Consider the following 22,228-nt stretch of genomic DNA (forward strand, 5'->3'; position numbering starts at 1 on the left):
AAAAAATATACGACTGGGAATTCATTGAAAAAAATGTGAAAACGTAGGGTCTTCATAAGTGTCACTGAGACCTTTTCAGAAAGTCAAAAAAAATATTTATAAGTACCAAGTACCTCATATTTTGAATTTTTAATTCTAAATCCGATCATAAAAATCGACATTTATCGTCAGGTACCAATAAATATACGTCTTGGAATTCATTGAAAAAAATGTGAAAACGTAGGGTCTTCATAAGTGTCACTTAGACCTTTTCAGAAAGTCAAAAAAAATATTTATAAGTACCAAGTACCTCATATTTTGAATTTTTAATTCTAAGTCCGATCATAAAAATCGACATATATCGTCAGGTACCAATAAATATACGACTTGGAATTCATTGAAAAAAATGTGAAAACGTAGGGTCTTCATAAGTGTCACTGAGACCTTTTCAGAAAGTCAAAAAAAATATTTATAAGTACCAAGTACCTCATATTTTGAATTTTCAATTTTAAGTCCGATCATAAAAATCAACATATATCGTCAGGTACCAAAAAATATACGACTTGGAATTCATTGAAAAAAATGTGAAAACGTAGGGTCTTCATGTGTGTCACTGAGACCTTTTCAGAAAGTCAAAAAAAAATTTATAAGTACCAAGTACCTCATATTTTGAATTTTTAATTCTAAGTCCGATCATAAAAATCGACATATATCGTCAGGTACCAATAAATATACGACTTGGAATTCATTGAAAAAAATGTGAAAACGTAGGGTCTTCATAAGTGTCACTGAGACCTTTTCAGAAAGTCAAAAAAAATATTTATAAGTACCAAGTACCTCATATTTTGAATTTTCAATTTTAAGTCCGATCATAAAAATCGACATATATCGTCAGGTACCAATAAATATACGACTTGGAATTCATTGAAAAAAATGTGAAAACGTAGGGTCTTCATAAGTGTCATTGAGACCTTTTCAGAAAGTCAAAAAAAATATTTATAAGTACCAAGTACCTCATATTTTGAATTTTTAATTCTAAGTCCGATCATAAAAATCGACATATATCGTCAGGTACCAATAAATATACGACTTGGAATTAAAAAAAAAATGTGAAAACGTAGGGTCTTCATAAATGTCACTGAGACCTTTTCAGAAAGTCAAAAAAAATATTTATAAGTACCAAGTACCTCATATTTTGAATTTTTAATTCTAAATCCGATCATAAAAATCGACATTTATCGTCAGGTACCAATAAATATACGTCTTGGAATTCATTGAAAAAAATGTGAAAACGTAGGGTCTTCATAAGTGTCACTTAGACCTTTTCAGAAAGTCAAAAAAAATATTTATAAGTACCAAGTACCTCATATTTTGAATTTTTAATTCTAAGTCCGATCATAAAAATCGACATATATCGTCAGGTACCAATAAATATACGACTTGGAATTCATTGAAAAAAATGTGAAAACGTAGGGTCTTCATAAGTGTCACTGAGACCTTTTCAGAAAGTCAAAAAAAATATTTATAAGTACCAAGTACCTCATATTTTGAATTTTCAATTTTAAGTCCGATCATAAAAATCGACATATATCGTCAGGTACCAATAAATATACGACTTGGAATTCATTGAAAAAAATGTGAAAACGTAGGGTCTTCATAAGTGTCACTGAGACCTTTTCAGAAAGTCAAAAAAAATATTTATAAGTACCAAGTACCTCATATTTTGAATTTTCAATTTTAAGTCCGATCATAAAAATCGACATATATCGTCAGGTACCAAAAAATATACGACTGGGAATTCATTGAAAAAAATGTGAAAACGTAGGGTCTTCATAAGTGTCACTGAGACCTTTTCAGAAAGTCAAAAAAAATATTTATAAGTACCAAGTACCTCATATTTTGAATTTTTAATTCTAAATCCGATCATAAAAATCGACATTTATCGTCAGGTACCAATAAATATACGTCTTGGAATTCATTGAAAAAAATGTGAAAACGTAGGGTCTTCATAAGTGTCACTTAGACCTTTTCAGAAAGTCAAAAAAAATATTTATAAGTACCAAGTACCTCATATTTTGAATTTTTAATTCTAAGTCCGATCATAAAAATCGACATATATCGTCAGGTACCAATAAATATACGACTTGGAATTCATTGAAAAAAATGTGAAAACGTAGGGTCTTCATAAGTGTCACTGAGACCTTTTCAGAAAGTCAAAAAAAATATTTATAAGTACCAAGTACCTCATATTTTGAATTTTTAATTCTAAGTCCGATCATAAAAATCGACATTTATCGTCAGGTACCAATAAATATACGTCTTGGAATTCATTGAAAAAAATGTGAAAACGTAGGGTCTTCATAAGTGTCACTTAGACCTTTTCAGAAAGTCAAAAAAAATATTTATAAGTACCAAGTACCTCATATTTTGAATTTTTAATTCTAAGTCCGATCATAAAAATCGACATATATCGTCAGGTACCAATAAATATACGACTTGGAATTCATTGAAAAAAATGTGAAAACGTAGGGTCTTCATAAGTGTCACTGAGACCTTTTCAGAAAGTCAAAAAAAATATTTATAAGTACCAAGTACCTCATATTTTGAATTTTCAATTTTAAGTCCGATCATAAAAATCGACATATATCGTCAGGTACCAATAAATATACGACTTGGAATTCATTGAAAAAAATGTGAAAACGTAGGGTCTTCATAAGTGTCACTGAGACCTTTTCAGAAAGTCAAAAAAAATATTTATAAGTACCAAGTACCTCATATTTTGAATTTTCAATTTTAAGTCCGATCATAAAAATCGACATATATCGTCAGGTACCAAAAAATATACGACTGGGAATTCATTGAAAAAAATGTGAAAACGTAGGGTCTTCATAAGTGTCACTGAGACCTTTTCAGAAAGTCAAAAAAAATATTTATAAGTACCAAGTACCTCATATTTTGAATTTTTAATTCTAAATCCGATCATAAAAATCGACATTTATCGTCAGGTACCAATAAATATACGTCTTGGAATTCATTGAAAAAAATGTGAAAACGTAGGGTCTTCATAAGTGTCACTTAGACCTTTTCAGAAAGTCAAAAAAAATATTTATAAGTACCAAGTACCTCATATTTTGAATTTTTAATTCTAAGTCCGATCATAAAAATCGACATATATCGTCAGGTACCAATAAATATACGACTTGGAATTCATTGAAAAAAATGTGAAAACGTAGGGTCTTCATAAGTGTCACTGAGACCTTTTCAGAAAGTCAAAAAAAATATTTATAAGTACCAAGTACCTCATATTTTGAATTTTCAATTTTAAGTCCGATCATAAAAATCAACATATATCGTCAGGTACCAAAAAATATACGACTTGGAATTCATTGAAAAAAATGTGAAAACGTAGGGTCTTCATGTGTGTCACTGAGACCTTTTCAGAAAGTCAAAAAAAAATTTATAAGTACCAAGTACCTCATATTTTGAATTTTTAATTCTAAGTCCGATCATAAAAATCGACATATATCGTCAGGTACCAATAAATATACGACTTGGAATTCATTGAAAAAAATGTGAAAACGTAGGGTCTTCATAAGTGTCACTGAGACCTTTTCAGAAAGTCAAAAAAAATATTTATAAGTACCAAGTACCTCATATTTTGAATTTTCAATTTTAAGTCCGATCATAAAAATCGACATATATCGTCAGGTACCAATAAATATACGACTTGGAATTCATTGAAAAAAATGTGAAAACGTAGGGTCTTCATAAGTGTCATTGAGACCTTTTCAGAAAGTCAAAAAAAATATTTATAAGTACCAAGTACCTCATATTTTGAATTTTTAATTCTAAGTCCGATCATAAAAATCGACATATATCGTCAGGTACCAATAAATATACGTCTTGGAATTCATTGAAAAAAATGTGAAAACGTAGGGTCTTCATAAGTGTCACTGAGACCTTTTCAGAAAGTCAAAAAAAATATTTATAAGTACCAAGTACCTCATATTTTGAATTTTTAATTCTAAGTCCGATCATAAAAATCGACATATATCGTCAGGTACCAATAAATATACGACTTGGAATTAAAAAAAAAATGTGAAAACGTAGGGTCTTCATAAATGTCACTGAGACCTTTTCAGAAAGTCAAAAAAAATATTTATAAGTACCAAGTACCTCATATTTTGAATTTTTAATTCTAAGTCCGATCATAAAAATCAACATATATCGTCAGGTACCAAAAAATATACGACTTGGAATTCATCGAAAAAAATGTGAAAACGTAGGGTCTTCATGTGTGTCACTGAGACCTTTTCAGAAAGTCAAAAAAAAATTTATAAGTACCAAGTACCTCATATTTTGAATTTTTAATTCTAAGTCCGATCATAAAAATCGACATATATCGTCAGGTACCAATAAATATACGACTTGGAATTCATTGAAAAAAATGTGAAAACGTAGGGTCTTCATAAGTGTCACTGAGACCTTTTCAGAAAGTCAAAAAAAATATTTATAAGTACCAAGTACCTCATATTTTGAATTTTCAATTTTAAATCCGATCATAAAAATCGACATATATCGTCAGGTACCAATAAATATACGACTTGGAATTCATTGAAAAAAATGTGAAAACGTAGGGTCTTCATAAGTGTCACTGAGACCTTTTCAGAAAGTCAAAAAAAATATTTATAAGTACCAAGTACCTCATATTTTGAATTTTCAATTTTAAGTCCGATCATAAAAATCGACATATATCGTCAGGTACCAAAAAATATACGACTGGGAATTCATTGAAAAAAATGTGAAAACGTAGGGTCTTCATAAGTGTCACTGAGACCTTTTCAGAAAGTCAAAAAAAATATTTATAAGTACCAAGTACCTCATATTTTGAATTTTTAATTCTAAATCCGATCATAAAAATCGACATTTATCGTCAGGTACCAATAAATATACGTCTTGGAATTCATTGAAAAAAATGTGAAAACGTAGGGTCTTCATAAGTGTCACTTAGACCTTTTCAGAAAGTCAAAAAAAATATTTATAAGTACCAAGTACCTCATATTTTGAATTTTTAATTCTAAGTCCGATCATTAAAATCGACATATATCGTCAGGTACCAATAAATATACGACTTGGAATTCATTGAAAAAAATGTGAAAACGTAGGGTCTTCATAAGTGTCACTGAGACCTTTTCAGAAAGTCAAAAAAAATATTTATAAGTACCAAGTACCTCATATTTTGAATTTTCAATTTTAAGTCCGATCATAAAAATCAACATATATCGTCAGGTACCAAAAAATATACGACTTGGAATTCATTGAAAAAAATGTGAAAACGTAGGGTCTTCATGTGTGTCACTGAGACCTTTTCAGAAAGTCAAAAAAAAATTTATAAGTACCAAGTACCTCATATTTTGAATTTTTAATTCTAAGTCCGATCATAAAAATCGACATATATCGTCAGGTACCAATAAATATACGACTTGGAATTCATTGAAAAAAATGTGAAAACGTAGGGTCTTCATAAGTGTCACTGAGACCTTTTCAGAAAGTCAAAAAAAAAATTTATAAGTACCAAGTACCTCATATTTTGAATTTTCAATTTTAAGTCCGATCATAAAAATCGACATATATCGTCAGGTACCAATAAATATACGACTTGGAATTCATTGAAAAAAATGTGAAAACGTAGGGTCTTCATAAGTGTCACTGAGACCTTTTCAGAAAGTCAAAAAAAATATTTATAAGTACCAAGTACCTCATATTTTGAATTTTCAATTTTAAGTCCGATCATAAAAATCGACATATATCGTCAGGTACCAAAAAATATACGACTGGGAATTCATTGAAAAAAATGTGAAAACGTAGGGTTTTCATAAGTGTCACTGAGACCTTTTCAGAAAGTCAAAAAAAATATTTATAAGTACCAAGTACCTCATATTTTGAATTTTTAATTCTAAATCCGATCATAAAAATCGACATTTATCGTCAGGTACCAATAAATATACGTCTTGGAATTCATTGAAAAAAATGTGAAAACGTAGGGTCTTCATAAGTGTCACTTAGACCTTTTCAGAAAGTCAAAAAAAATATTTATAAGTACCAAGTACCTCATATTTTGAATTTTTAATTCTAAGTCCGATCATAAAAATCGACATATATCGTCAGGTACCAATAAATATACGACTTGGAATTCATTGAAAAAAATGTGAAAACGTAGGGTCTTCATAAGTGTCACTGAGACCTTTTCAGAAAGTCAAAAAAAATATTTATAAGTACCAAGTACCTCATATTTTGAATTTTCAATTTTAAGTCCGATCATAAAAATCGACATATATCGTCAGGTACCAATAAATATACGACTTGGAATTCATTGAAAAAAATGTGAAAACGTAGGGTCTTCATAAGTGTCATTGAGACCTTTTCAGAAAGTCAAAAAAAATATTTATAAGTACCAAGTACCTCATATTTTGAATTTTTAATTCTAAGTCCGATCATAAAAATCGACATATATCGTCAGGTACCAATAAATATACGTCTTGGAATTCATTGAAAAAAATGTGAAAACGTAGGATCTTCATAAGTGTCACTGAGACCTTTTCAGAAAGTCAAAAAAAATATTTATAAGTACCAAGTACCTCATATTTTGAATTTTTAATTCTAAGTCCGATCATAAAAATCGACATATATCGTCAGGTACCAATAAATATACGACTTGGAATTAAAAAAAAAATGTGAAAACGTAGGGTCTTCATAAATGTCACTGAGACCTTTTCAGAAAGTCAAAAAAAATATTTATAAGTACCAAGTACCTCATATTTTGAATTTTTAATTCTAAGTCCGATCATAAAAATCAACATATATCGTCAGGTACCAAAAAATATACGACTTGGAATTCATTGAAAAAAATGTGAAAACGTAGGGTCTTCATGTGTGTCACTGAGACCTTTTCAGAAAGTCAAAAAAAAATTTATAAGTACCAAGTACCTCATATTTTGAATTTTTAATTCTAAGTCCGATCATAAAAATCGACATATATCGTCAGGTACCAATAAATATACGACTTGGAATTCATTGAAAAAAATGTGAAAACGTAGGGTCTTCATAAGTGTCACTGAGACCTTTTCAGAAAGTCAAAAAAAATATTTATAAGTACCAAGTACCTCATATTTTGAATTTTCAATTTTAAGTCCGATCATAAAAATCGACATATATCGTCAGGTACCAAAAAATATACGACTGGGAATTCATTGAAAAAAATGTGAAAACGTAGGGTTTTCATAAGTGTCACTGAGACCTTTTCAGAAAGTCAAAAAAAATATTTATAAGTACCAAGTACCTCATATTTTGAATTTTTAATTCTAAATCCGATCATAAAAATCGACATTTATCGTCAGGTACCAATAAATATACGTCTTGGAATTCATTGAAAAAAATGTGAAAACGTAGGGTCTTCATAAGTGTCACTTAGACCTTTTCAGAAAGTCAAAAAAAATATTTATAAGTACCAAGTACCTCATATTTTGAATTTTTAATTCTAAGTCCGATCATAAAAATCGACATATATCGTCAGGTACCAATAAATATACGACTTGGAATTCATTGAAAAAAATGTGAAAACGTAGGGTCTTCATAAGTGTCACTGAGACCTTTTCAGAAAGTCAAAAAAAATATTTATAAGTACCAAGTACCTCATATTTTGAATTTTCAATTTTAAGTCCGATCATAAAAATCGACATATATCGTCAGGTACCAATAAATATACGACTTGGAATTCATTGAAAAAAATGTGAAAACGTAGGGTCTTCATAAGTGTCATTGAGACCTTTTCAGAAAGTCAAAAAAAATATTTATAAGTACCAAGTACCTCATATTTTGAATTTTTAATTCTAAGTCCGATCATAAAAATCGACATATATCGTCAGGTACCAATAAATATACGTCTTGGAATTCATTGAAAAAAATGTGAAAACGTAGGGTCTTCATAAGTGTCACTGAGACCTTTTCAGAAAGTCAAAAAAAATATTTATAAGTACCAAGTACCTCATATTTTGAATTTTTAATTCTAAGTCCGATCATAAAAATCGACATATATCGTCAGGTACCAATAAATATACGACTTGGAATTAAAAAAAAAATGTGAAAACGTAGGGTCTTCATAAATGTCACTGAGACCTTTTCAGAAAGTCAAAAAAAATATTTATAAGTACCAAGTACCTCATATTTTGAATTTTTAATTCTAAGTCCGATCATAAAAATCAACATATATCGTCAGGTACCAAAAAATATACGACTTGGAATTCATTGAAAAAAATGTGAAAACGTAGGGTCTTCATGTGTGTCACTGAGACCTTTTCAGAAAGTCAAAAAAAAATTTATAAGTACCAAGTACCTCATATTTTGAATTTTCAATTTTAAGTCCGATCATAAAAATCGACATATATCGTCAGGTACCAAAAAATATACGACTGGGAATTCATTGAAAAAAATGTGAAAACGTAGGGTCTTCATAAGTGTCACTGAGACCTTTTCAGAAAGTCAAAAAAAATATTTATAAGTACCAAGTACCTCATATTTTGAATTTTTAATTCTAAATCCGATCATAAAAATCGACATTTATCGTCAGGTACCAATAAATATACGTCTTGGAATTCATTGAAAAAAATGTGAAAACGTAGGGTCTTCATAAGTGTCACTTAGACCTTTTCAGAAAGTCAAAAAAAATATTTATAAGTACCAAGTACCTCATATTTTGAATTTTTAATTCTAAGTCCGATCATTAAAATCGACATATATCGTCAGGTACCAATAAATATACGACTTGGAATTCATTGAAAAAAATGTGAAAACGTAGGGTCTTCATAAGTGTCACTGAGACCTTTTCAGAAAGTCAAAAAAAATATTTATAAGTACCAAGTACCTCATATTTTGAATTTTTAATTCTAAATCCGATCATAAAAATCGACATTTATCGTCAGGTACCAATAAATATACGTCTTGGAATTCATTGAAAAAAATGTGAAAACGTAGGGTCTTCATAAGTGTCACTTAGACCTTTTCAGAAAGTCAAAAAAAATATTTATAAGTACCAAGTACCTCATATTTTGAATTTTTAATTCTAAGTCCGATCATAAAAATCGACATATATCGTCAGGTACCAATAAATATACGACTTGGAATTCATTGAAAAAAATGTGAAAACGTAGGGTCTTCATAAGTGTCACTGAGACCTTTTCAGAAAGTCAAAAAAAATATTTATAAGTACCAAGTACCTCATATTTTGAATTTTCAATTTTAAGTCCGATCATAAAAATCAACATATATCGTCAGGTACCAAAAAATATACGACTTGGAATTCATTGAAAAAAATGTGAAAACGTAGGGTCTTCATGTGTGTCACTGAGACCTTTTCAGAAAGTCAAAAAAAAATTTATAAGTACCAAGTACCTCATATTTTGAATTTTTAATTCTAAGTCCGATCATAAAAATCGACATATATCGTCAGGTACCAATAAATATACGACTTGGAATTCATTGAAAAAAATGTGAAAACGTAGGGTCTTCATAAGTGTCACTGAGACCTTTTCAGAAAGTCAAAAAAAATATTTATAAGTACCAAGTACCTCATATTTTGAATTTTCAATTTTAAGTCCGATCATAAAAATCGACATATATCGTCAGGTACCAATAAATATACGACTTGGAATTCATTGAAAAAAATGTGAAAACGTAGGGTCTTCATAAGTGTCATTGAGACCTTTTCAGAAAGTCAAAAAAAATATTTATAAGTACCAAGTACCTCATATTTTGAATTTTTAATTCTAAGTCCGATCATAAAAATCGACATATATCGTCAGGTACCAATAAATATACGTCTTGGAATTCATTGAAAAAAATGTGAAAACGTAGGGTCTTCATAAGTGTCACTGAGACCTTTTCAGAAAGTCAAAAAAAATATTTATAAGTACCAAGTACCTCATATTTTGAATTTTTAATTCTAAGTCCGATCATAAAAATCGACATATATCGTCAGGTACCAATAAATATACGACTTGGAATTAAAAAAAAAATGTGAAAACGTAGGGTCTTCATAAATGTCACTGAGACCTTTTCAGAAAGTCAAAAAAAATATTTATAAGTACCAAGTACCTCATATTTTGAATTTTTAATTCTAAGTCCGATCATAAAAATCAACATATATCGTCAGGTACCAAAAAATATACGACTTGGAATTCATCGAAAAAAATGTGAAAACGTAGGGTCTTCATGTGTGTCACTGAGACCTTTTCAGAAAGTCAAAAAAAAATTTATAAGTACCAAGTACCTCATATTTTGAATTTTTAATTCTAAGTCCGATCATAAAAATCGACATATATCGTCAGGTACCAATAAATATACGACTTGGAATTCATTGAAAAAAATGTGAAAACGTAGGGTCTTCATAAGTGTCACTGAGACCTTTTCAGAAAGTCAAAAAAAATATTTATAAGTACCAAGTACCTCATATTTTGAATTTTCAATTTTAAATCCGATCATAAAAATCGACATATATCGTCAGGTACCAATAAATATACGACTTGGAATTCATTGAAAAAAATGTGAAAACGTAGGGTCTTCATAAGTGTCACTGAGACCTTTTCAGAAAGTCAAAAAAAATATTTATAAGTACCAAGTACCTCATATTTTGAATTTTCAATTTTAAGTCCGATCATAAAAATCGACATATATCGTCAGGTACCAAAAAATATACGACTGGGAATTCATTGAAAAAAATGTGAAAACGTAGGGTCTTCATAAGTGTCACTGAGACCTTTTCAGAAAGTCAAAAAAAATATTTATAAGTACCAAGTACCTCATATTTTGAATTTTTAATTCTAAATCCGATCATAAAAATCGACATTTATCGTCAGGTACCAATAAATATACGTCTTGGAATTCATTGAAAAAAATGTGAAAACGTAGGGTCTTCATAAGTGTCACTTAGACCTTTTCAGAAAGTCAAAAAAAATATTTATAAGTACCAAGTACCTCATATTTTGAATTTTTAATTCTAAGTCCGATCATTAAAATCGACATATATCGTCAGGTACCAATAAATATACGACTTGGAATTCATTGAAAAAAATGTGAAAACGTAGGGTCTTCATAAGTGTCACTGAGACCTTTTCAGAAAGTCAAAAAAAATATTTATAAGTACCAAGTACCTCATATTTTGAATTTTCAATTTTAAGTCCGATCATAAAAATCAACATATATCGTCAGGTACCAAAAAATATACGACTTGGAATTCATTGAAAAAAATGTGAAAACGTAGGGTCTTCATGTGTGTCACTGAGACCTTTTCAGAAAGTCAAAAAAAAATTTATAAGTACCAAGTACCTCATATTTTGAATTTTTAATTCTAAGTCCGATCATAAAAATCGACATATATCGTCAGGTACCAATAAATATACGACTTGGAATTCATTGAAAAAAATGTGAAAACGTAGGGTCTTCATAAGTGTCACTGAGACCTTTTCAGAAAGTCAAAAAAAAAATTTATAAGTACCAAGTACCTCATATTTTGAATTTTCAATTTTAAGTCCGATCATAAAAATCGACATATATCGTCAGGTACCAATAAATATACGACTTGGAATTCATTGAAAAAAATGTGAAAACGTAGGGTCTTCATAAGTGTCACTGAGACCTTTTCAGAAAGTCAAAAAAAATATTTATAAGTACCAAGTACCTCATATTTTGAATTTTCAATTTTAAGTCCGATCATAAAAATCGACATATATCGTCAGGTACCAAAAAATATACGACTGGGAATTCATTGAAAAAAATGTGAAAACGTAGGGTTTTCATAAGTGTCACTGAGACCTTTTCAGAAAGTCAAAAAAAATATTTATAAGTACCAAGTACCTCATATTTTGAATTTTTAATTCTAAATCCGATCATAAAAATCGACATTTATCGTCAGGTACCAATAAATATACGTCTTGGAATTCATTGAAAAAAATGTGAAAACGTAGGGTCTTCATAAGTGTCACTTAGACCTTTTCAGAAAGTCAAAAAAAATATTTATAAGTACCAAGTACCTCATATTTTGAATTTTTAATTCTAAGTCCGATCATAAAAATCGACATATATCGTCAGGTACCAATAAATATACGACTTGGAATTCATTGAAAAAAATGTGAAAACGTAGGGTCTTCATAAGTGTCACTGAGACCTTTTCAGAAAGTCAAAAAAAATATTTATAAGTACCAAGTACCTCATATTTTGAATTTTCAATTTTAAGTCCGATCATAAAAATCGACATATATCGTCAGGTACCAATAAATATACGACTTGGAATTCATTGAAAAAAATGTGAAAACGTAGGGTCTTCATAAGTGTCATTGAGACCTTTTCAGAAAGTCAAAAAAAATATTTATAAGTACCAAGTACCTCATATTTTGAATTTTTAATTCTAAGTCCGATCATAAAAATCGACATATATCGTCAGGTACCAATAAATATACGTCTTGGAATTCATTGAAAAAAATGTGAAAACGTAGGATCTTCATAAGTGTCACTGAGACCTTTTCAGAAAGTCAAAAAAAATATTTATAAGTACCAAGTACCTCATATTTTGAATTTTTAATTCTAAGTCCGATCATAAAAATCGACATATATCGTCAGGTACCAATAAATATACGACTTGGAATTAAAAAAAAAATGTGAAAACGTAGGGTCTTCATAAATGTCACTGAGACCTTTTCAGAAAGTCAAAAAAAATATTTATAAGTACCAAGTACCTCATATTTTGAATTTTTAATTCTAAGTCCGATCATTAAAATCAACATATATCGTCAGGTACCAAAAAATATACGACTTGGAATTCATTGAAAAAAATGTGAAAACGTAGGGTCTTCATGTGTGTCACTGAGACCTTTTCAGAAAGTCAAAAAAAAATTTATAAGTACCAAGTACCTCATATTTTGAATTTTTAATTCTAAGTCCGATCATAAAAATCGACATATATCGTCAGGTACCAATAAATATACGACTTGGAATTCATTGAAAAAAATGTGAAAACGTAGGGTCTTCATAAGTGTCACTGAGACCTTTTCAGAAAGTCAAAAAAAATATTTATAAGTACCAAGTACCTCATATTTTGAATTTTCAATTTTAAGTCCGATCATAAAAATCGACATATATCGTCAGGTACCAAAAAATATACGACTGGGAATTCATTGAAAAAAATGTGAAAACGTAGGGTTTTCATAAGTGTCACTGAGACCTTTTCAGAAAGTCAAAAAAAATATTTATAAGTACCAAGTACCTCATATTTTGAATTTTTAATTCTAAATCCGATCATAAAAATCGACATTTATCGTCAGGTACCAATAAATATACGTCTTGGAATTCATTGAAAAAAATGTGAAAACGTAGGGTCTTCATAAGTGTCACTTAGACCTTTTCAGAAAGTCAAAAAAAATATTTATAAGTACCAAGTACCTCATATTTTGAATTTTTAATTCTAAGTCCGATCATAAAAATCGACATATATCGTCAGGTACCAATAAATATACGACTTGGAATTCATTGAAAAAAATGTGAAAACGTAGGGTCTTCATAAGTGTCACTGAGACCTTTTCAGAAAGTCAAAAAAAATATTTATAAGTACCAAGTACCTCATATTTTGAATTTTCAATTTTAAGTCCGATCATAAAAATCGACATATATCGTCAGGTACCAATAAATATACGACTTGGAATTCATTGAAAAAAATGTGAAAACGTAGGGTCTTCATAAGTGTCATTGAGACCTTTTCAGAAAGTCAAAAAAAATATTTATAAGTACCAAGTACCTCATATTTTGAATTTTTAATTCTAAGTCCGATCATAAAAATCGACATATATCGTCAGGTACCAATAAATATACGTCTTGGAATTCATTGAAAAAAATGTGAAAACGTAGGGTCTTCATAAGTGTCACTGAGACCTTTTCAGAAAGTCAAAAAAAATATTTATAAGTACCAAGTACCTCATATTTTGAATTTTTAATTCTAAGTCCGATCATAAAAATCGACATATATCGTCAGGTACCAATAAATATACGACTTGGAATTAAAAAAAAAATGTGAAAACGTAGGGTCTTCATAAATGTCACTGAGACCTTTTCAGAAAGTCAAAAAAAATATTTATAAGTACCAAGTACCTCATATTTTGAATTTTTAATTCTAAGTCCGATCATAAAAATCAACATATATCGTCAGGTACCAAAAAATATACGACTTGGAATTCATTGAAAAAAATGTGAAAACGTAGGGTCTTCATGTGTGTCACTGAGACCTTTTCAGAAAGTCAAAAAAAAATTTATAAGTACCAAGTACCTCATATTTTGAATTTTTAATTCTAAGTCCGATCATAAAAATCGACATATATCGTCAGGTACCAATAAATATACGACTTGGAATTCATTGAAAAAAATGTGAAAACGTAGGGTCTTCATAAGTGTCACTGAGACCTTTTCAGAAAGTCAAAAAAAATATTTATAAGTACCAAGTACCTCATATTTTGAATTTTCAATTTTAAGTCCGATCATAAAAATCGACATATATCGTCAGGTACCAATAAATATACGACTTGGAATTAAAAAAAAAATGTGAAAACGTAGGGTCTTCATAAGTGTCACTTAGACCTTTTCAGAAAGTCAAAAAAAATATTTATAAGTACCAAGTGCCTCATATTTTGAATTTTTAATTCTAAGTCCGATCATAAAAATCAACATATATCGTCAGGTACCAAAAAATATACGACTTGGAATTCATTGAAAAAAATGTGAAAACGTAGGGTCTTCATGTGTGTCACTGAGACCTTTTCAGAAAGTCAAAAAAAAATTTATAAGTACCAAGTACCTCATATTTTGAATTTTTAATTCTAAGTCCGATCATAAAAATCGACATATATCGTCAGGTACCAATAAATATACGTCTTGGAATTCATTGAAAAAAATGTGAAAACGTAGGGTCTTCATAAGTGTCACTGAGACCTTTTCAGAAAGTCAAAAAAAATATTTATAAGTACCAAGTACCTCATATTTTGAATTTTTAATTCTAAGTCCGATCATAAAAATCGACATATATCGTCAGGTACCAATAAATATACGACTTGGAATTAAAAAAAAAATGTGAAAACGTAGGGTCTTCATAAATGTCACTGAGACCTTTTCAGAAAGTCAAAAAAAATATTTATAAGTACCAAGTACCTCATATTTTGAATTTTTAATTTTAAGTCCGATCATAAAAATCAACATATATCGTCAGGTACCAATAAATATACGACTTGGAATTCATTGAAAAAAATGTGAAAACGTAGGGTCTTCATGTGTGTCACTGAGACCTTTTCAGAAAGTCAAAAAAAATATTTATAAGTACCAAGTACCTAATATTTTGAATTTTTAATTCTAAGTCCGATCATAAAAATCGACATATATCGTCAGGTACCAATAAATATACGTCTTGGAATTCATTGAAAAAAATGTGAAAACGTAGGGTCTTCATAAGTGTCACTGAGACCTTTTCAGAAAGTCAAAAAAAATATTTATAAGTACCAAGTACCTCATATTTTGAATTTTTAATTCTAAGTCCGATCATAAAAATCGACATATATCGTCAGGTACCAATAAATATACGTCTTGGAATTCATTGAAAAAAATGTGAAAACGTAGGGTCTTCATAAGTGTCACTGAGACCTTTTCAGAAAGTCAAAAAATATATTTATAAGTACCAAGTACCTCATATTTTGAATTTTTAATTCTAAGTCCGATCATAAAAATCAACATATATCGTCAGGTACCAAAAAATATACGACTTGGAATTCATTGAAAAAAATGTGAAAACGTAGGGTCTTCATGTGTGTCACTGAGACCTTTTCAGAAAGTCAAAAAAAAATTTATAAGTACCAAGTACCTCATATTTTGAATTTTTAATTCTAAGTCCGATCATAAAAATCGACATATATCGTCAGGTACCAATAAATATACGACTTGGAATTCATTGAAAAAAATGTGAAAACGTAGGGTCTTCATAAGTGTCACTGAGACCTTTTCAGAAAGTCAAAAAAAAAATTTATAAGTACCAAGTACCTCATATTTTGAATTTTCAATTTTAAGTCCGATCATAAAAATCGACATATATCGTCAGGTACCAATAAATATACGACTTGGAATTCATTGAAAAAAATGTGAAAACGTAGGGTCTTCATAAGTGTCACTGAGACCTTTTCAGAAAGTCAAAAAAAATATTTATAAGTACCAAGTACCTCATATTTTGAATTTTCAATTTTAAGTCCGATCATAAAAATCGACATATATCGTCAGGTACCAAAAAATATACGACTGGGAATTCATTGAAAAAAATGTGAAAACGTAGGGTTTTCATAAGTGTCACTGAGACCTTTTCAGAAAGTCAAAAAAAATATTTATAAGTACCAAGTACCTCATATTTTGAATTTTTAATTCTAAATCCGATCATAAAAATCGACATTTATCGTCAGGTACCAATAAATATACGTCTTGGAATTCATTGAAAAAAATGTGAAAACGTAGGGTCTTCATAAGTGTCACTTAGACCTTTTCAGAAAGTCAAAAAAAATATTTATAAGTACCAAGTACCTCATATTTTGAATTTTCAATTTTAAGTCCGATCATAAAAATCGACATATATCGTCAGGTACCAATAAATATACGTCTTGGAATTCATTGAAAAAAATGTGAAAACGTAGGGTCTTCATAAGTGTCACTGAGACCTTTTCAGAAAGTCAAAAAAAATATTTATAAGTACCAAGTACCTCATATTTTGAATTTTTAATTCTAAGTCCGATCATAAAAATCGACATATATCGTCAGGTACCAATAAATATACGACTTGGAATTAAAAAAAAAATGTGAAAACGTAGGGTCTTCATAAATGTCACTGAGACCTTTTCAGAAAGTCAAAAAAAATATTTATAAGTACCAAGTACCTCATATTTTGAATTTTTAATTTTAAGTCCGATCATAAAAATCAACATATATCGTCAGGTACCAATAAATATACGACTTGGAATTCATTGAAAAAAATGTGAAAACGTAGGGTCTTCATGTGTGTCACTGAGACCTTTTCAGAAAGTCAAAAAAAATATTTATAAGTACCAAGTACCTAATATTTTGAATTTTTAATTCTAAGTCCGATCATAAAAATCGACATATATCGTCAGGTACCAATAAATATACGTCTTGGAATTCATTGAAAAAAATGTGAAAACGTAGGGTCTTCATAAGTGTCACTGAGACCTTTTCAGAAAGTCAAAAAAAATATTTATAAGTACCAAGTACCTCATATTTTGAATTTTTAATTCTAAGTCCGATCATAAAAATCGACATATATCGTCAGGTACCAATAAATATACGTCTTGGAATTCATTGAAAAAAATGTGAAAACGTAGGGTCTTCATAAGTGTCACTGAGACCTTTTCAGAAAGTCAAAAAATATATTTATAAGTACCAAGTACCTCATATTTTGAATTTTTAATTCTAAGTCCGATCATAAAAATCAACATATATCGTCAGGTACCAAAAAATATACGACTTGGAATTCATTGAAAAAAATGTGAAAACGTAGGGTCTTCATGTGTGTCACTGAGACCTTTTCAGAAAGTCAAAAAAAAATTTATAAGTACCAAGTACCTCATATTTTGAATTTTTAATTCTAAGTCCGATCATAAAAATCGACATATATCGTCAGGTACCAATAAATATACGACTTGGAATTCATTGAAAAAAATGTGAAAACGTAGGGTCTTCATAAGTGTCACTGAGACCTTTTCAGAAAGTCAAAAAAAAAATTTATAAGTACCAAGTACCTCATATTTTGAATTTTCAATTTTAAGTCCGATCATAAAAATCGACATATATCGTCAGGTACCAATAAATATACGACTTGGAATTCATTGAAAAAAATGTGAAAACGTAGGGTCTTCATAAGTGTCACTGAGACCTTTTCAGAAAGTCAAAAAAAATATTTATAAGTACCAAGTACCTCATATTTTGAATTTTCAATTTTAAGTCCGATCATAAAAATCGACATATATCGTCAGGTACCAAAAAATATACGACTGGGAATTCATTGAAAAAAATGTGAAAACGTAGGGTTTTCATAAGTGTCACTGAGACCTTTTCAGAAAGTCAAAAAAAATATTTATAAGTACCAAGTACCTCATATTTTGAATTTTTAATTCTAAATCCGATCATAAAAATCGACATTTATCGTCAGGTACCAATAAATATACGTCTTGGAATTCATTGAAAAAAATGTGAAAACGTAGGGTCTTCATAAGTGTCACTTAGACCTTTTCAGAAAGTCAAAAAAAATATTTATAAGTACCAAGTACCTCATATTTTGAATTTTCAATTTTAAGTCCGATCATAAAAATCGACATATATCGTCAGGTACCAATAAATATACGACTTGGAATTCATTGAAAAAAATGTGAAAACGTAGGGTCTTCATAAGTGTCACTGAGACCTTTTCAGAAAGTCAAAAAAAATATTTATAAGTACCAAGTACCTCATATTTTGAATTTTCAATTTTAAGTCCGATCATAAAAATCGACATATATCGTCAGGTACCAAAAAATATACGACTGGGAATTCATTGAAAAAAATGTGAAAACGTAGGGTCTTCATGTGTGTCACTGAGACCTTTTCAGAAAGTCAAAAAAAAATTTATAAGTACCAAGTACCTCATATTTTGAATTTTTAATTCTAAGTCCGATCATAAAAATCGACATATATCGTCAGGTACCAATAAATATACGTCTTGGAATTCATTGAAAAAAATGTGAAAACGTAGGGTCTTCATAAGTGTCACTGAGACCTTTTCAGAAAGTCAAAAAAAAAATTTATAAGTACCAAGTACCTCATATTTTGAATTTTCAATTTTAAGTCCGATCATAAAAATCGACATATATCGTCAGGTACCAATAAATATACGACTTGGAATTAAAAAAAAAATGTGAAAACGTAGGGTCTTCATAAGTGTCACTTAGACCTTTTCAGAAAGTCAAAAAAAATATTTATAAGTACCAAGTACCTCATATTTTGAATTTTTAATTCTAAGTCCGATCATAAAAATCGACATATATCGTCAGGTACCAATAAATATACGTCTTGGAATTCATTGAAAAAAATGTGAAAACGTAGGGTCTTCATAAGTGTCACTGAGACCTTTTCAGAAAGTCAAAAAAAATATTTATAAGTACCAAGTACCTAATATTTTGAATTTTTAATTCTAAGTCCGATCATAAAAATCGACATATATCGTCAGGTACCAATAAATATACGTCTTGGAATTCATTGAAAAAAATGTGAAAACGTAGGGTCTTCATAAGTGTCACTGAGACCTTTTCAGAAAGTCAAAAAAAATATTTATAAGTACCAAGTACCTCATATTTTGAATTTTTAATTCTAAGTCCGATCATAAAAATCAACATATATCGTCAGGTACCAAAAAATATACGACTTGGAATTCATTGAAAAAAATGTGAAAACGTAGGGTCTTCATGTGTGTCACTGAGACCTTTTCAGAAAGTCAAAAAAAAATTTATAAGTACCAAGTACCTCATATTTTGAATTTTTAATTCTAAGTCCGATCATAAAAATCGACATATATCGTCAGGTACCAATAAATATACGTCTTGGAATTCATTGAAAAAAATGTGAAAACGTAGGGTCTTCATAAGTGTCACTGAGACCTTTTCAGAAAGTCAAAAAAAATATTTATAAGTACCAAGTACCTCATATTTTGAATTTTTAATTCTAAGTCCGATCATAAAAATCGACATATATCGTCAGGTACCAATAAATATACGTCTTGGAATTCATTGAAAAAAATGTGAAAACGTAGGGTCTTCATAAGTGTCACTGAGACCTTTTCAGAAAGTCAAAAAATATATTTATAAGTACCAAGTACCTCATATTTTGAATTTTTAATTCTAAGTCCGATCATAAAAATCAACATATATCGTCAGGTACCAAAAAATATACGACTTGGAATTCATTGAAAAAAATGTGAAAACGTAGGGTCTTCATGTGTGTCACTGAGACCTTTTCAGAAAGTCAAAAAAAAATTTATAAGTACCAAGTACCTCATATTTTGAATTTTTAATTCTAAGTCCGATCATAAAAATCGACATATATCGTCAGGTACCAATAAATATACGACTTGGAATTCATTGAAAAAAATGTGAAAACGTAGGGTCTTCATAAGTGTCACTGAGACCTTTTCAGAAAGTCAAAAAAAAAATTTATAAGTACCAAGTACCTCATATTTTGAATTTTCAATTTTAAGTCCGATCATAAAAATCGACATATATCGTCAGGTACCAATAAATATACGACTTGGAATTCATTGAAAAAAATGTGAAAACGTAGGGTCTTCATAAGTGTCACTGAGACCTTTTCAGAAAGTCAAAAAAAATATTTATAAGTACCAAGTACCTCATATTTTGAATTTTCAATTTTAAGTCCGATCATAAAAATCGACATATATCGTCAGGTACCAAAAAATATACGACTGGGAATTCATTGAAAAAAATGTGAAAACGTAGGGTTTTCATAAGTGTCACTGAGACCTTTTCAGAAAGTCAAAAAAAATATTTATAAGTACCAAGTACCTCATATTTTGAATTTTTAATTCTAAATCCGATCATAAAAATCGACATTTATCGTCAGGTACCAATAAATATACGTCTTGGAATTCATTGAAAAAAATGTGAAAACGTAGGGTCTTCATAAGTGTCACTTAGACCTTTTCAGAAAGTCAAAAAAAATATTTATAAGTACCAAGTACCTCATATTTTGAATTGTCAATTTTAAGTCCGATCATAAAAATCGACATATATCGTCAGGTACCAATAAATATACGACTTGGAATTCATTGAAAAAAATGTGAAAACGTAGGGTCTTCATAAGTGTCACTGAGACCTTTTCAGAAAGTCAAAAAAAATATTTATAAGTACCAAGTACCTCATATTTTGAATTTTCAATTTTAAGTCCGATCATAAAAATCGACATATATCGTCAGGTACCAAAAAATATACGACTGGGAATTCATTGAAAAAAATGTGAAAACGTAGGGTCTTCATGTGTGTCACTGAGACCTTTTCAGAAAGTCAAAAAAAAATTTATAAGTACCAAGTACCTCATATTTTGAATTTTTAATTCTAAGTCCGATCATAAAAATCGACATATATCGTCAGGTACCAATAAATATACGTCTTGGAATTCATTGAAAAAAATGTGAAAACGTAGGGTCTTCATAAGTGTCACTGAGACCTTTTCAGAAAGTCAAAAAAAAAATTTATAAGTACCAAGTACCTCATATTTTGAATTTTCAATTTTAAGTCCGATCATAAAAATCGACATATATCGTCAGGTACCAATAAATATACGACTTGGAATTAAAAAAAAAATGTGAAAACGTAGGGTCTTCATAAGTGTCACTTAGACCTTTTCAGAAAGTCAAAAAAAATATTTATAAGTACCAAGTACCTCATATTTTGAATTTTTAATTCTAAGTCCGATCATAAAAATCGACATATATCGTCAGGTACCAATAAATATACGTCTTGGAATTCATTGAAAAAAATGTGAAAACGTAGGGTCTTCATAAGTGTCACTGAGACCTTTTCAGAAAGTCAAAAAAAATATTTATAAGTACCAAGTACCTCATATTTTGAATTTTTAATTCTAAGTCCGATCATAAAAATCGACATATATCGTCAGGTACCAATAAATATACGACTTGGAATTAAAAAAAAAATGTGAAAACGTAGGGTCTTCATAAATGTCACTGAGACCTTTTCAGAAAGTCAAAAAAAATATTTATAAGTACCAAGTACCTCATATTTTGAATTTTTAATTTTAAGTCCGATCATAAAAATCAACATATATCGTCAGGTACCAATAAATATACGACTTGGAATTCATTGAAAAAAATGTGAAAACGTAGGGTCTTCATGTGTGTCACTGAGACCTTTTCAGAAAGTCAAAAAAAATATTTATAAGTACCAAGTACCTAATATTTTGAATTTTTAATTCTAAGTCCGATCATAAAAATCGACATATATCGTCAGGTACCAATAAATATACGTCTTGGAATTCATTGAAAAAAATGTGAAAACGTAGGGTCTTCATAAGTGTCACTGAGACCTTTTCAGAAAGTCAAAAAAAATAT

Source organism: Neocloeon triangulifer, unplaced genomic scaffold (assembly GCF_031216515.1).
Source record: "Neocloeon triangulifer isolate White Clay Creek 2 clone unplaced genomic scaffold, ASM3121651v1 ptg000016l, whole genome shotgun sequence".
NCBI classification, from domain to species: Eukaryota; Metazoa; Arthropoda; class Insecta; order Ephemeroptera; family Baetidae; genus Neocloeon; species Neocloeon triangulifer.